Here is a 15,520-nt window from a genome sequence, read left to right as displayed (position 1 = left end):
AATATGCAATGTTTGTATTTTTGTGTCTGGCTTATTTCATTTAACATAATGATCTCCAGTCACATCCATTTGTTGCAAATGACAGGATCTCATTCTGTTTTTAAGGGAAAATAAATTTATTAAGAAAATAAAGGGGCCGGGCGCGGTGGCTCAAGCCTGTAATCCCAGCACTTTGGGAGGCCGAGGCGGGTGGATCACGAGGTCAGGAGATCGAGACCATCCTGGCTAACATGGTGAAACCCCGTCTCTACTGAAAATACAAAAAACTAGCCGGGCGTGGTGGCGGGCGCCTGTAGTCTCAGCTACTTGGGAGGCTGAGGCGGGAGAATGGCGTGAACCCGGGAGGCGGAGCTTGCAGTGAGCCGAGATCAGGCCACTGCACTCCAGCCTGGGAGCACAGCGAGACTCCGTCTCAAAAAAAAAAAAAAAAAAAGAAAAGAAAATAAAGGAATAAAACAATGGCCACTCCATAGGTAGAGCAGTCTCATTCTTTTTTATGGTTGAAAAATACTCCATTGTGTATGTATACCGTATTTTCTTTATCCATTCATCTGTTTATGGACACTTAGGTTCCAAAAATTAGCTATTATGAACAGTGCTGCAACAAACATGAGAGTGCAGATGTCTCTTGAATATATTGATTTCCTTTCTTTTGGGTATATACCCAGCAGTGGGATTGCTGGATCATACAGTAGCTCTATTTTTCATTTTTTGAGGAACCTCAAAAATGTTCTCCATAGTGGTTGTACTAACTTACATTCCCACCAACAGTCCATGATGTTTCCCTTTTCTACATGCTCTTCATCATTTCTTATTGCTTGTCTTATTTATTATTATTATTTTTGAGATGGAGTCTCACCTGGTCGCCCAGGCTGGAGTGCAGTGGCGCGATCTCGGCTCACTGCGAGCTCCGCCTCCGGGGTTCACCCCATTCTCCTGCCTCGGCCACCTGAATAGCTGGGACTACAGGCGCCCACCACCACACCTGGCTAATTTTTGTATTTTAAGTAGAGACAGGTTTCACCGGGTTAGCCAGGATGGTCTCAATCTGATTTCGTGATCCCAAAATACTGGGATTACAGGCGTAGGCCACCACGCCTGGCTTGTCTTTTGAATATAAACCATTTTAACTGGAGCGAGATGATATCACACTGTAGTTTTGATTTGGATTTCTCTAAAGATCAATGTTGTTGAGCACCTTTTCATATGCCTGTTTACCATTTGTATGTCTTCTTTCGAAAATGTCAGGCTGGGCACGGTGGCTCACGCCTGTAATCCTAGCACTTTGGGAGACCTAGGCGGGTGGATCACCTGAGGTCAGGAGTTCAAGACCAGCCTGACCAATATGGTGAAACCCCGTCTCTACTATGTATGTTGGCATACAGAAATGCTACTGACTTCTGTATGTTGATTTTTTTTATCCCACAACTTTACTAAATGTGTTCACAGTTCTGACAGTTTTTTGTAGTCTTTGGGTTTTTCCAAATATAAGAACATATCATCTGCAAACAAAGATAATTGGATTTCTTCTTTCCAATTTGGATGCCCTTGATTTCTTTCTTTCCATCTTTCTTTTTTTTTTTTTTTTTTTTTTTTTTTTGAGACGGAGTCTAGCTCTGTCGCCCAGGCTGGAGTGCAGTGGCCAGATCTCAGCTCACTGCAAGCTCTGCCTCCTGGGTTCACGCCATTCTCCTGGCTCAGCCTCCCGAGTAGCTGGGACTACAGGCGCCTGCCACCTCGCCCGGCTAGATTTTTGTATTTTTTAGTAGAGACGGGGTTTCACCGTGTTAACCAGGATGGTCTCGATCTCCTGACCTCGTGATCCGCCCGTCTCGGCCTCCCAAAGTGCTGGGATTACAGGCTTGAGCCACCGCGCCCGGCCGCACGAGAATCTCTTAAACCTGAGATATGGAGGTTGCCAGTGAGCTGAGATTGTGCCACTGCACTCCAGCCTGGGTGACAGAATGAGACCCTGTCTCAAAAATAAATAAATTAATTAAAAAAAACAAAAATAAATCAGCCACACATTTTCCAAATTAGACGAAAACTATAAACCTTGAAATACAAGAAGCTCAACAAACCACAAGCACAAAATGTATGAAAAAATCTACACCAAGGCACATCATCATCAAACTGCTGAAAGTCAGAGATAATGAAAAAATTTTAAAACCACTGGAGAAAAAAGCCACCTTAACCACAGAGATGCAAAAATTTATTACATACTTATTATCAGAAACAATGCAAACTAGAAGACAATGGAGAAAAATGTTTAAGAAACTAACTTAAGGGATGTGTAATTTTATCAAATGCTTTTTCAGTATCAATTGAAATGATTATTTGTTTTTTTTTGTCCTTCATTCTATTGATATGATGTATCCCATTGATTGATTTCAGTATATCAAGCCAACATTGCATCCCAAGGATAAATCCCACTTGGTCACAATGAATAATCTTTTTCATGTATTGTAGAATACAGTTTGCTAGTATTTTATTGAGGATTTTTGCATCAATCTCATCAGAGATATTGACCTGTAGTTTCTTTTTGTGATGTTTTTTCTAGTTTTGGTGTCAGAGTAATACTGGCCTTGTAGAATTGGTTTGGAAGAATTTCCTTCATCTGTATTTTTTTTTTTTTTTTTTTTTTTGCGGGGGGCAATAGTTTGAGTAGGATTGATATTAGCTCTTCTTTAAATATTTGGTAGAATTCACCAGCGGAACCACTGGGTCCTGGGCTTTTGTTTTCCTGGGAGAATGTTTATTACAGCTTCAATCTCACTACTTGTTATTGGTTTGTTAAGGTTTTGGGTTTCTTCATGGTTCAATCTTGGTAGGTTGTATGTGTCTAGGAATTTGTCCATTTCTTCTAGATTTTCCAATCTATTGGCATATAGTTGCTATAGTAGCCACTACTGATCCTTTGAAAATCTATGGTATCAGTTGTAATGTCTCCTTTTTCATATCTTATTTTATTTGGATCTTCTCTCTTTTTTCTTAGTCTGGCTAAAAATTTGTCAATTTTGTTTAACTTTTCAAAAAACTAACATTTTGTTTTATTGATCTTTTGTGCTGTTTTCATTTCAATTTCATTTATTTCTGCTTTGATATTTATTATTTATTTTGTTCTACTGATTTTGGATTTGGTTTGCTCTTGCTTTTCTAGTTAAGATGCATTTTGTTTATTTGAAGTTTCTCTTTTTTGACTTATAGTTTATAAACTCATAGCTATAAACTTCTCTGTCAGTACTGCTTTTGCCATATCTTATAGGTTTTGGTATGTTGTATTTCCATTAGGACTTTTTTCTAGAAAGTTTTCAAATTTTCTTCTTAAAGTCTTTTTTGACTCACTGATCATTCAGGAGCATATTCTTAATTTCCATTTATTTGTATAGTCTCCAAAATGCCTCATTATTGATTTTTAGTTTTATTCCATCTTCTCTGTGGCCAGAGAAGATGCTTGATACTATTTAAATTTTTTGAATGTTTTAAGACTTGTTTTTTGACCTAACATATGGCCTATTTTTTTTAGAATAATCCATATGCTGAGGGAAATAATGTGTATTCTGCAGCCATTTGATGAAATGTTCTGTAAACATCTATTAGGTCCATTTGGTCTACAGTGCAGACTAATTCTGATGTTTCTTTGTGGATTTTCTGTCTGGAAGATCTGTCCAATATTGAAAGTGGGGACTTGAAGTCTCCACTATTGTATTGGTGTCTATCTCTCTCTTTAGCTCTAATAATATTTGCCTTATATATCTGGGTGCTCCAGTGTTGGGTGCATATGTATTTAAAATTGTTATATCCTTTTGGTAAATTGATCCCTTTATCATTATATCATGATCCTCTTTGTCTCTTGTTATAGTTTTTATCTTTAAATCAATTTTATCTGATATATCTACTCCTGTTTTTTTTTTGTTTCCATTGGCATGTCATATCTATCTTTTTCCATCACTTGATTTTCAGTCTATGTGTGTCTTTATAGGTGAAGCATGTTTCTTGTGGGCAACAGATCACTGGATTTTGCTTTTTTATCCATTCAGCCAGTCTATGTCTTTTTATTGGAGAGTTTAGTCCATTAACATTCAATGTTATTTTTTATAAGTAAGGACTTACTCCTGCTATTTTTTCATTTGTTTTCTAGTCTTCTCTTTCTTCTTTCCTTTCTTCCTGTCTTCCTTTTTGTGAAGGTAATTTTTTTCTAATGGTAGAATTTAATTTCTTGCTTTTTGTTTTTTATGTATCTGTTTTACACTTTTTAAAATTTAAGGTTACCATTAGGCTTGCAAACACTATCTTAGAACCCATTATTTTAAACTGATGACAACTTAACAGTGATTGTGCAAACAAACGAGAAAAGAAAACTCATGAAAACTCTACACTTTGTCCCTAAAACTTTTTGTTGTTTCTATTTATATCTACTGTACTGTCCATGTCTGAAAAAATTATAGTTATTATTTTTTGAATGATTCATCTTTTAGTTTTTCTACTTAAGATTCGGTCACACACCACAATTCCAGTATTATAATATTAACATTTTGTGTTTTTCTATGTACTTACTACTACCAGGGACTTTTTTTTTTTTTTTTTAACCTTCAGAGGATTTCTTATTGCTCATTAACATCCTTTTCTTTCTAACTGAAAAACTGCCTTTAGTATTTCTGGTGGGACAGTCTGGTGTTCATGAAATCCCTTAGCTTTTGTTTGTCTTGGAAAGCCTTTATTTCTCCTTCATGTTTGAAGGATATTTTTACCAGATATACTACTTTAGGGTAGAAGTTTTTTCCTTCAGCACATTTAAAATATGGCCATGCCACTGTCTCCCGCCCTGTAAGTTTTCCCTTAAAAAGTCTTCTGCCAGACATTAGAATTCCATCGTGTTTCCTTTATTTCTTTTCTCCTGATGCTTTTAGGATCCTTTCTTTATACTTGACCTTTGGGAGTTTGATTATTAGATACCTTGAGGTATTCTTCCTTGGGCTAAATCTGCTTGGTGTTCTACAACCTTCTTGTACTTGGATATTGATACCTTTCTCTAGGTTTGGGAAGTTCTCTGTTATTATCTCTTTGAATAAACTTTCTACCCCTATCTCTTTCTCAGCCTCCTCTTTAAGGCTAATAACTCCTAGATTTGCCTTTTTGAGGCCATTTCCTAGATCTCATAGGTGTGCTTCATTCTTTTTTAGTCTTTCTTTTGTCTCCTCTGACAGTTTTTCAAATAGCCTGTCTTCAAGCTCACTAATTCTTTCTTCTGCTTGATTAATTCTGCTGTTAAGAGGCTATGATACATTCTTCAAAATGTCAATTGCATTTTTCAGCTCAAGATTTCTGCTTGATTATTTTAATTATTTTAATCTTCAGCTCAAGATTCCTGCTTGATTCTTTTTTTATATTTTTCAAAACAGAGTCTCACTCTGTTGCTCAGGCTGGAGTGCAGCGGCATGATCTTGGCTCACTGCAACCTCCACCTCCCAGGTTCAAGCAATTCTCCTGCCTCAGCCTCCCAAGTAGCTGGGATTACAGGCACACACCACCACACCTGGGTTATTTTTGTATTATTAGTAGAGATGGGGTTTCACCATGTTGGCCAGGCTGGTCTCGAACTCCTCACCTCAGGTGATTCATCTGCCTTGGCCTCCCAAAGTTCTAGGATTACAGTGAGCCACTGTGCCTGGCCTGCTTGATTCTTTTTAATTATTTCAATATTTTTGTTAAATTCACTTCCTAGGGTTCTGAATTCCCTCTTTGTGTTATCTTGATTTCACTGTGTTCCTTAAAACAGCTACTTTGAATTCTCTCTCTGAAAGGTCACATATTTCTGTGTCTCTAGGATTGGCCCCTGATGTCTTATTTAGTTCACTTGGTAAGGTCATGGTCATGTTTTCCTGGATGGTTTTTTGTTTTGTTTTGTTTTGAGATGGAGTCTTGCTCTGTTGCCAGATTGGAGTGCAGTGGGGTGATCTTGGCTCATTGCAACCTCCACCTCCCAGGTTCAAGCAATTCTCCTGCCTCAGCCTCCTGAGTAGCTGGGATTACAGGTGCATGCCACCATGCCCGGCTAATTTTTGTATTTTCAGTAGAGACTGAGTTTCACCATGTTGGCCAGGCTGGTCTTGATCTCCTGACCTCATGATCTGCCCACCTCGGCCTCCGAAAGTGCTGGGATTACAGGCCTGAGCCACTGCGCCTGGCTCCCGATGGTCTTGATGCTTGTGGATGTTCATTGCTGTCTGGGCATTGAAGCACTAGATATTTATTGTAGTCTTTGCAGTCTGGGCTTGTTTGGACCCGTCTTTTGGGAAGGCTTTCTAGGTATTCAAAGGGACTTGGGTGTTTTTGTCTAAGCTATTTCTGCTTTGTGGGGTACTCCAAGCCTAGTTACACCTGGTTTTTGCAGACTCACAGTGGTATCACCTTGCTGGTCTTAGATAAGATCCAGATGAATTCCCTGGATTACCAGGCAGGGTCTCTTGTTCTCTTCCCTTACTTTCTCCCAAATAAATGGAGTCTCTCTGTGCTGAGACGCTTGCAGCTGGGGGTGGGGTCACACAAGTGCCTCATGTTCGCCAGCACTGGGACTGCGTTGGGTCACATCTGAAGCCAGCACAGCACTGAATCTCACCCAAAGCCCACTGTAACCTCTACCTGGCTAAAGCGTATGTTTGCTCAAGGCCCTAGGGATCTGCAATCAGCAGACGGGGAAGCCAGCCAGGTTTGTGTCCTTTCCTTCAGGGCACCAAGTTCCCCTAGTCCCTGACTGGGTCCAGAGATGGCATCCAGGAGCCACGGACTGGAGTCAAAAATCTTAGAAACCTACCTGATGCCCTATTCTACTGTGGCTAAGCTGGCACTCAAACCATGAGACAAAGTCTTCCCACTCTTCTCTCCCCTTTCCACAGGCAGAGAAGCCTCTCCCACCATGGTCACCAACATCACAACCCATGGGTAATCTTGCCAGGCTGCTACTGATATTCGCTTAAGACCTAAGGGCTCTTCAGTCAGCCTGTGGTGAATGCTGCCAGCCTGGAACTCACCCTTCAGAGCAGTGGACTCCTCTCTGGCTCAGGATAAGTCAAGACATGCCATGCAAGAGCCAAGACCTGGTATTGGAGACCCCAGGAGCCCGCTTGGTGTTCTACCCCACTATGGCTGAGCTGGTACCTAAGGTGCAGGTCTAAGTACCCTCTACTTTTCTCTATTTTTCTCAAGCACAAAGATTATCTTACTGTATTTCCCAGAGGTGGGAATGTGCTGGGTCTCACCTGAAGCCAGCACACCTCAGAGTCTCGTCCAAGGCCCACAGCATACTACCTGGGTGTTACTACTGGTGGTTCAGGGCTCAAGGGTTCTTTAGACAGCAGGTGATGAATCTTGCCAGGTCAAGATCCTTCCCTTCAAGGCAGTGGGTTCACATCTGACCAAGGGTGTGTCTAGGTATGTTGCCCAGGAGCTAGGGCCTGGAAAGGGGCTCTGCTGACTCTGCCCAGTTCCCTATTCTACGGTGCCTGAGGTGGTACCCAAGATGCAAGACAAAGTCCTCTTTAGTCTTCCCTCTCCTCTCCTCAAATTGAAGGGAGGACTCACTTTTGTCGCTGTGAGCTGTGCTGCCTGAGGTTGGGGGACAGGTGGTGCAAGCACTCCCTTAGCCACCCACCTGATGTCTCACTAGGTCATGAGCCCCTCCCCACTCATGTCCACTGGCTCTGAGCCCAGCACAGCACTAGGACTTGCCTAGGAATTGCAGTCCTTATTGCCTAACCTGCCTTTTAAGTTTATTCAGAACCTCAGAGCCCTTTAGTCCACAGTGACGAGGCTTGCAAAAACTCAAGTTCCAACTGCTGGGATGGGTAATTCCCCTCTGGCTAGGGTTGGTCTGAATGCTCCCTCTGTGGGTAGGCATCAGCTATTTAGCCTGGTTTTGCTTTCCACTGTGACAGGACAGCACTGAGTCAAATGCAGGGTCTCCTAATTACTGTATCTCCTTCACCAAGCACACAGATTCTCCAAGGCACATGGCCACTGCCAGGGGATGGGGAGGGCTGGTGACAGCAATTCAAGACTGTCTTTTCTAATTTCTTCAGTTCCACTTTCAGTGATATGAAGTTAAAAACAGGTGCTGTGATTGCTCACCTGATTTTTTTGTTCTTAGGAAGATGATTTTTGTGTGTGTGTAAACAGTTGTTACATTTGATGTTCCAGTAGGGGGCACATTTAGTGAAGGCTTCTATTTGGCCATCTTGCTTCATCCTCCCTCTGGTTTTACCATTTTGCATTCCCACCAATAGCACCCAAGAGTTTTGGTTAATTCACATAGTTGCCAGCATTTGTTATTTTGTTGTTCTTAGGTAGTGGCAAAATAATGAAGGTGAGGGTGTATGGATGTCATTGCGGTTTTGATTTGCATTTCCCTAACCATGAGTGATGTTGAACATCTTTACGTGATTATCACCTATTTGTATATTTCATTAGAGGAATGTCTATTCAATTCCCTAACACATTTTTCAATGTAATTGTATTTTACCCAGCATGCACTGCTGAAACAAAATACCAACTACTGAGGGTATTAACCCACTAACCTTTTTTTTTTTTTTTTTGAGATGGAGTCTTGCTCTGTTGCCCAGGCTAGAGTGCAGTGGCACAATCTCGGCTCACTGCAACCTCTTCCTCTTAGGTTCATGGCATTCTCCTGCCTCAGCCTCCCAAGTAGCTGGGACTATAGGCGCCTGCCACCACGCCCAGCTAAATTTTTGTATTTTTAGTAGAGACGGGGTCTCACCGTGTTAGCCAGGATGGTCTCGATCTTCTGACCTCATGATCTGGCTGCCTCGGCCTCCCAAAGTGCTGGGATTACAGGCGTGAGCCACTGTGCCTGGCCGACTGAACCCACTAACTTTTAATTCTCACTGTACAAGACGGTATTAAGTAAGTCCAAGGTCAAAGTAGTGGCAGATTCAGTGCCTGGTAAGGGTCTGCTTCATGGTACAAGCAAGGCTGTCATCTCATTGAGTTCTCATATGGTAAAGAGCAAAAGAAAGCTACTTAGGGAAACGTATAAGCCCATTCATAAAGGACTACCCTCATGATCTCATCTAATTCTAACTACCTCCCTGAGATCCCATATCTTCATTCCATACATTAGGAAGTAGGGCTTCAACACTTGAATTTCAGGAGACAAACTCAGTAACTTTCTACCCTGCCTTTCCAAATGTATATCCCTACATGCAAAATACATTTATTTCATTTCAACAGCATCAAAAGTCTTGAGTCAGTCCACAATGAGCTGTAAAGCCTGAACTCAAACTCAATTAAATATCAGCTGAATCAGATATGGGTGAGAGTTGAGGTAACATTCATCCTGAGGCAACATTCTTTTCCAAATGTGAGCCTTAGAAAACAAACCGGTTGTGTGGCCTAGTGTTGAGACAGGCTTAGGAAAAGCACTTCTATTTCAAAGAAGAGAAATATGAGAGGAGGAAGTGGTGACAGTTCCCAAGCAAGACAAAAACCCGGAAGTTAAGTTTCATATAAGAATAACCTTCTTTGACTCAATATTCTGGATAAGAAATTGGTGGGACAGGCTGTCTGACATGATCGAGGATGACACTGAAAAACACAAAAGCAAAGACAAATGTTTACTAACAAGGAACTCAAAAGATCTGCTAAAATCCTCTACGATGGCAACAATAATGACATTATGATGATGCAGAAGATTTAGAAAGTGCAGAGCCATTGATTGGGACCTGAAAACATTGCAGCAGTTTTTCAACAGGCAGAGGTGTTAAAGATTATTACCCTCGGCCGGGCGCGGTGGCTCAAGCCTGTAATCCCAGCACTTTGGGAGGCCGAGACGGGCGGATCACGAGGTCAGGAGATCGAGACCATCCTGGCTAACATGGTGAAACCCCGTCTCTACTAAAAATACAAAAAACTAGCCGGGTGAGGTGGCGGGCGCCTGTAGTCCCAGCTACTCGGGAGGCTGAGGCAGGAGAATGGCGTAAGCCCGGGAGGCGGAGCTTGCAGTGAGCCGAGATCGCGCCACTGCACTCCAGCCTGGGCGACAGAGCGAGACTCCGTCTCAAGGAAAAAAAAAAAAAAAGATTATTACCCTCAAGTAAGATCCCTCAGTGGAGCAAAGTCTCTACCTCATCGGAATAATTACAACATGCCTACAAACACATTTGATGATGCAAAGAAATAAAGGAATAAAGTTCCTATAACAATGTTTCTAACTAAGCATTTGCAAATATGAAGACCGAACCCTCAGTACTTATAGATCTTCAGCCCTCAAGCCAAACAGATCCTGACTGTATCATTTAGCCTCCTCCAAAGAGTCAACATCTGCAATCGGAACCTTGTCCTTGTAACACAGATGATTGTTCTGATGTTCTGTCAGAAGATTCCATTTAACCTGATCTCTCACTACTTACCTACAATACCACATGTCTAGTCACCTCAACAAATCACAATGTTAGGCACTATACAGTGATCATCATCACTGTCATTATACCTGGGTAATCAAGAGAGACAAACTAGGATTTTGCTGAATAGTAACATACTATTTCAGGTCAATTCTCAAAAAGAATCTGTGTGTATTGAAGGAAATTGTAACTTTCTGGCTGACATGTACTATTTAAGGAGGCTTGTGATGGTTGCTCCCTTACTGAATAAGTATAGACTTTTTCTCATTATAATTCCCTAAACAATATAACTATTTACATAGTATTTACAATGCATGAATTATTATAAATAACCTAAAAATGATTTAAAGTGTACAGGAGGATGTGCATAGGTTACATGCCAATATGTCATTTTTAAAAAGGGACTTCAGCATCTGTGGATTCAGGTATCCTTGGGAGGCAATAGAACCAATCTCTTGAAGATCTCCAGAGATAACTATATTCAAAATAAATGGAAACTACTTAAGTCTTTATAACATCTTTATATTCAAAGTGCTTATCTCCAATGTGAATTCTTCCTCGTATCTTAAATACAATAAGACTAGCAAATGCTTCTCCCACATTCCATACGTTCAGAGAGTTTCTCTTTAGGGAGTCCTTTTATGTCAATTAAAGGAAGTGGGAGAACTGAATACTTTTTCACATGCCTTACATTCATACAGTTTCTCTCCAGTGTGATTTTTTCATGTATACAAGGGGAACTGGAAAAACTGAAGGCTTTACCAAATTACATACATTCATGGGCTTGCTCCCAGTGAGTTCTTTCATGCCTTAGGAGGGAAACGGACGAAAACAAAACGCTTTCCTACACTCCTTACATTCATGGAGATTCTTTCCAGTGTGAGTCTTTTAACGATTTCAAAAAGAACAAACATCCCTAAAGGCCTTCCCACATCAGTTTTTGTAAAAGTACCATGCTGTTTTGATTACCATAGCTCTGTAGTATATAGTTTGAAGTCTGGTAGCATGATGCCTCCAGCTTGTTCTTTTTGCTTAGGATTTATAGGGTTTCTCCCCAGTGTGCGTCCTTTTATGGCTTTGTAGAAAACTGGAAGAATCAAGGGCTTTCTCACATACCTTGCATAGTTCTGAGATCCATCTCCAGTGTGTGTTTTCACGTGTCTTTGAAAGCTTGTGCATGAAAGAATGCTTTCCCACATTGCTTACATTGATAGGGTTTCTCTTCAGTGTGTGTTCTTTCATGTCTTTGAACTAAACTGAGATAATGAAAGCTTTTCCCACATATCTTACATTTATGATTTCTATTTCCAGTGTATGTTCTCATGTATCTTTGAAAGCCTCTGAGATGAGAAAATGCTTTTACACATTGCTGACATTCACAGGGTTGTTTTCCAGTATGAGTCTTTTCATGTATTTGACTGTAACAGGAACAACTGAAGGCTTTCCCACATTGTTTGCATTTATAATGTTTCTCTCCAGTGTAAGTTCTTTCATGTCTTTGAAATGGTCTGTGAAAATTGAATATGTGGGTCTTTCCCACATATCTTACATTTATGAGGCCTATCTCCACTGTGTAAAGCTTCTGAGATGATTAAGTGCTTTCTCACATTCCTTTTAGTTACTAAGTTTCTTTCCAGGGTTAGGCCTTTAACGTATTCAAAGGAAGTCGCAGTAACTGGAGGCTTTCTCACATTGTTTATGTGTACATGGCTTCTCTCCATATTCCTGATACTCATGTGGCTTGTGTTGAGCATGAGCTCTATGGTAGCAATTACCACGAATGACCCATGCTGACTTCTCCACACACACTGCTTTCATGTGGTTTTGCTCAAGGGAGACTTTTTTTTTTTTTTTTTTTTGAGATGGGGTTTCTCTCTTGTTGCCCAGGCTGGAGTGCAATGGCCGATCTTGGCTCACTGCAACCTCTGCTTCCCGGGTTCAAGTGATTCTCCTGCCTCAGCCTCCCGAGTAGCTGGGATTACAGGCATGTGCCACCATGCCCGGCTAATTTTGTATTTTTAGTAGAGACCGGGTTTCTCCATGTTGATCAGGCTGGTCTGGAACTCCCGACCTCAGGTGATCCGCTCGCCTCGGCATCATTTTCAGGGCTGGTAGATCTTGAGGCTTGGTTAAACAGAAAGAGAAGGGTAAAGCAGAGCTTTAAGAAGCTGGGCTAAGGATTCAAGGAATTCTCCAGCTCAGATCCATCCACAGAGACTGAGAGAGGTCAATTTTTTGCTTGTTTCATTTTCTCTTTTTCTTTTGTTCCTGGCATTGTCAGAACACTGGGTGAATATAAGCTAAAGGAACAGAGACTTCAGTGACTACACTGGACAAGGAACACGGTCTCTATAAATACACTTTTGAAAGTTACCAAACAAATAAACAATTACAGCCTGCAGCAAACATAAAGAGCATAAAAAGGAAGGGGGAGAATTTGATTTACAGAGTTACTCTTATTATAATATTCAAATGTCTACTTTTAACCTTTATTTTAGGTTCCAGGGTACATAGGCAGTTTTTTTTTATATAGATAAACTTGTGTCACGGGAGTTCGATGTACAGATTATTTCATCACCTGGGTACTAAGCATGATACCTGATAGTTATTTTTTTCTGATCCTTTTCCTTCTCCCACCCTTAAGTAGGCCCCAGTGTCTGTTGTTCCTCTCTTTGTGTTCACATATTCCCATTATGTAACTCCCACTTATAAGTGAGAACATGTGATATTTGGTTTTCTGTTCCTGTGTTAGTTAAGGATAATAGCCTCCAGCTCCATTCATGTTTCTGCAAAGACATGATCTTGTTCTTTTTTATGGCTGCATAGTATTTCTTGGTGTATATGTGCCAAATGTTCTTTATTCGGTCTACTGTCAATAGGCATTTAGGTTGATTTCATATATTTGCTATTGTCAATAGTGCTGCAATGAACATAGGTGTGTATGTGTCTTTATGGTAAAATAATTCATATCCTTTGGGTATATACCCAGTAATTGGATTGCTGGGTCAAATGATAATTCAGTTTTTAGTACTTTGAGGAATCACCACTCTGCTTTTCACAATGGTTGAACTAACTTAAACTCCCACCAGCAGAGTATAAGCATTCCCTTTTCTCGACAACCTTGCCAGCATCTGTCATTTTTTGACTTTTTATTAATAGTCATTCTGATTGGTGTGAAATGGTATCTCCTTGTGGTTTTGATGTGCATTTCTCTAATGATTAGTGATACTGGGCATTTTTTTTTTCATTTGCTTGTTGGTTACATGCATGTCTTCTTTTGAAAAGTGTCTTTAATCCATCTTGAGTTGATTTTTGTATATAATTTAAGAAAGGGGTTCAGTTTCAATCTTTTGCATATGGCTAGCCAGTTATCCCAGCACCATTGATGAGTACTTCCCCACTGCTTGTTTTTGTCAGCTTTGTGAAAGATCAGATGGTTGTAGGTGTGCAGCATTATTTCTAGGCTCTGTATTCTGTTCCATTGGTAATGTGTCAGTTTTTGTAAAAGTACCATGCTGTTTTGATTACCGTAGCTCTGTAGTATATAGTTTGAAGTCTGGTAGCATGATGCCTCCAGCTTGTTCTTTTTGCTTAGGATTGCCTTGATTATTTGGGAATTTTTAAGTTATTTTTTCTCAAGAACCAACTCTTGCATTTGCTGATCTTTTTTTTTTTTTTTGTATCTCAATTTCCTTCAGTTTAGCTCTGATTTTGGTCATTTTAGTTCTGATTTTGGTCATTTCTCGTCTTTTGCTAGCTTTGGAATTGGTTTGCTCTTGCTTCTCTAGTTCTTCTAGTTGTGATCTTTCACAACGTCCTCTAGTTCTTCTAGTTCAGATCTTTCTTTTTGATTTGGGCAGTTAGTGCTATAAATTTCCATCTTAACACTTCTTTAGCTATGTCCCAGAGATTCTGGTATGTTGTCATCTTTCTTCTCAGTTTCAAAGAATTTCTTAATTTTGGCGTTAATTTCATTATTTACTCAGAAGTCATTCCGAACCAGGCCATTTAATTTTCACATAATTGTATGGTTTGGGGAGATTTTCTTAGTCTTGATTTCTATTTTTATTGCACTGTGGTCTGAGAGTGCAGCTGGTATGATTTTGTTTGCTTGTTTTTTTAATTTGCTGAGGGTTATTTTATGTCTGATTGTGTGACTGATTTTAGAGTATGTGCCATTTGGTGAGGAGAAGAATATATAATCTGCTGGTTTTGGGTGGAGAGTTCTGTAGATGTCTATTAGGTCCATTTGGTCAGGTGTTGGTGGAAGGCCAAGGAGGAACAAAGGCAAATGTTACATGGCGGCAGGCAAGAGAGCATGTACAGGGAAACTGTCCTTTATAAAGCCATCAGATTTCATGAGACTTATTCACTATCACGAGAACAGTGTGGGAAAACCGCCCCCATGATTCAATTACCTCCCACTGGATCACTCCCATGACATGTGGGGATTATGGGAGCTACAATTCAAAATGAGATTTGGGTGAATAAGTCTCATGAGATCTGACGGCTTTATAAAGGGCAGTTCCCCTGCACATGCTATTTTGCCTGCCACAGTGTAACATTTGCTTTTGCTCCTCCTTCGCCTTCCACCATGATTGTGAGGCCTCCCCAGCCATGCTGAACTGCGAGTCAATTAAACCTCTTTTTCTTCGTATCGCCATGGGTGCCAGCTCCCAGTTCATAATGTCTTTTTTTGTTTGTTTTTAAATAGAGATGGGGGTTTCACCACATTGCCCAGGCTGGTCTTGAGCTCCTGAGCTCAAGCAAACCACCCACCCCAGCCTCCCAAAGTGGTGGGATTACAGGCATGAGTCATGGTGCCTGGCCTCATAATGCTTTTATATCTGGTATTCTTCATAAAAATATGAAGATGAATGTTTTCAAATTCAAAGTCTAATGTCTCAGCCTTTGATTGAAGCATTTAATTCAATAACATTTAAAGGCTTGATGGAAGGAGCATTTCCACACTGTGTTTAGGAGACACGAGGGCAAATTGAACTCCCAGAGTTAAATCCATTAGTGCCCCTGACTCATCCCCAGGTTTTGATCCACCTCAGGGCTCCATTTCAGGAATTATCATCTGGCCTCCAAGCTTTGGAATA

This window comes from Papio anubis, chromosome 20, assembly GCF_008728515.1.
Source record: "Papio anubis isolate 15944 chromosome 20, Panubis1.0, whole genome shotgun sequence".
Classification (NCBI taxonomy): domain Eukaryota; kingdom Metazoa; phylum Chordata; class Mammalia; order Primates; family Cercopithecidae; genus Papio; species Papio anubis.
This window is presented reverse-complemented; position numbering follows the sequence as displayed.